Here is a 2,066-nt window from a genome sequence, read left to right as displayed (position 1 = left end):
AAAACAGAAAAAAACACAAGGGAAGGATAGAAAAGAAATAATTTACAAAAGAAATGATAATCCCATGAATAGTAATAAAGACAAGAAACAAAAGAAAACAGGAAAAAACCCAAGACTGATAAAAGGCGGAAACAAAGACGGGAAAAAAAGTCTTCGTTGGAAGTAAAGCGACAGAGAGAAGAGAGAGAGAGAGAGAGGAGAGGGAGAGAGAGGGGAGAGAGGAAGAGAGAGAGAAAGGGGAAAAAGTTGGGGGAAAAAGAGAGAGGGGGAAAAGAGAGAGAGAGGGGAAGAGGGGAGAAGAGAGAGAGAGAGGGAGAGAGAGAGAGGAGAGGGGGAGAGAGAGAGAGAGGGGAGATAGATAGATAGGGGGGGGGGGTTAGATAATGGATAGATAGTTTAGATAAAAGGAAGAGAGGGGAGAGAGAGTGGAGAGAGGGGGAGAGGAAGAGAGAGAGGGGGAGGGGGGTTTAGATAGTAGTTTAGATAAGAAGAGAGAGGGGGGGGGGGGGGGGGGGAGATGATAGATAGATAGTAAAAAGAGAGAGAAGGGAAAGGGGAAAGGGGAAAAAAGAGAGAGAGAGGAGGAGGAAGAAAAGGAGAGAGAGGGAGAGAGAGAGAAGAGAGAGAGAGACCAGAGAGAGAGAGAGGGAAAAATAGATAGATAGAAGATAGAGAGAGAGAAAAAAGGGGGGGTGAATATTAGATAGATAAATAGATGGGAAAGGAGAGAGAGAAAGATGAGAGGGGAGAGAGAGAGAAAGGAGAGAGAGAAAAGAGGAGAGACGAGAGAAAGAGAGAGAGAAGAAGAGAGGAGGGGAGAGGAGCGGAGAGAGAGAGAGAGACGAAGAGAAAAAGAGAGAGAGAGAGAGGGGGGGAGATAGTAGAGAGAGAAAGCGAGGGGAAAAGGAGAAAGGGGGGGGGGAGATAGATAGATAAATAGATAGATAGAAGAGGAGAGAGAGAAGAGAGAGAAAAGGGGGAGAAAGGAAAAGAGAGGAAGGGGAGAGGGGAGAGAGGAGAGAGAGAGAGAGAGAGAGAGAGAGAGGAGGGAGGGAGATAGATAGAGAGAGAGAAAAGAGAGAGAGAGGGGAGGAGAGAATAGAGAGAGAGAAAGAGGGGGGTGAGATATATAGATAGATAAATAGAAGAAGAGAGAGAGGGAAAAGAGAGAGGGGAGGGAAAAAGAAAAGAGGGGAGAAAGGAGAGAAAAGAGAGGGGAGAAGAGAGAGAGAGGGGGAGGGAGGAGAGAGGAGAAAAGGAGAGAGGGGGAGAGGGGAGAGAAGAGGAGAGGAGAGAGAGAAAGAGGAGAGAGAGGGGAGGGGGAGGGGTAGATAGATGGAGAGAGGGGGGATAGATAGAGGGATAGTAGTAAAAGGGAGAGGGGAGAGGGGAGAAGAGAGAGAGGAGAGAGAGAGGAGAGAGGGGAGAGAGAGAGGGGGGATAGATAGTAATAAAAGGGAGATAGAGAGAGAAAGAGGGGGGGTGAGATTATAGTAGAAAAGATAGGTAGAAGAAAAAAGGAGAGAGAGAGGAGAAAAGAGAGGGGAGGAGAGACGAGAAAAAGAGAAGAGGAGAAAAGAGAGAGAGAGAGAGAGAGAGAGAGAGAGAAAGAGAGAGGGAGATAGATAGATAGAGAGAGAGAAAGAGGGGGGTGAGATATATAGATAGATAGATAGAAGAGAGAGAGAAAGAGAGATACAGAAAAAGAGAAACAGAATGACAGCGAGATGGAGATGGAGAATAGAAAGAAAAAAGGCACAGATAACAATGAACAAAAAACACAAACACGAAAAGAATGAATACAGCAAGAGCCCCTTTCCCTCGAAAAGGTGAAAATTCAAAAGGCCCCGGGGGGACAGTTAAAAGGCCCGGGGAAAACGTGAGAGAGAGAGGAGAGGGAGAGGAGAGAGAGAGGAGAGAAAGAGAGAGAAAAAAAGGAGAGAGAGATAGGGGGAGGGGGAGAAAAGGAGAGAAGAGGAGAGAGAGAGAAGAGAGAGAGAAAAGGCGAGAGGAAGAGAAGAGGTGGGAGAGAGGAGAGAGAGAGGAAGGAGGAGGGGGAAAACGAG

This window comes from Penaeus monodon, chromosome 35, assembly GCF_015228065.2.
Source record: "Penaeus monodon isolate SGIC_2016 chromosome 35, NSTDA_Pmon_1, whole genome shotgun sequence".
Taxonomy (NCBI): Eukaryota; Metazoa; Arthropoda; class Malacostraca; order Decapoda; family Penaeidae; genus Penaeus; species Penaeus monodon.
The sequence above is the reverse complement of the archived record's forward strand: the minus strand, read 5'-3'. Positions refer to the sequence as shown.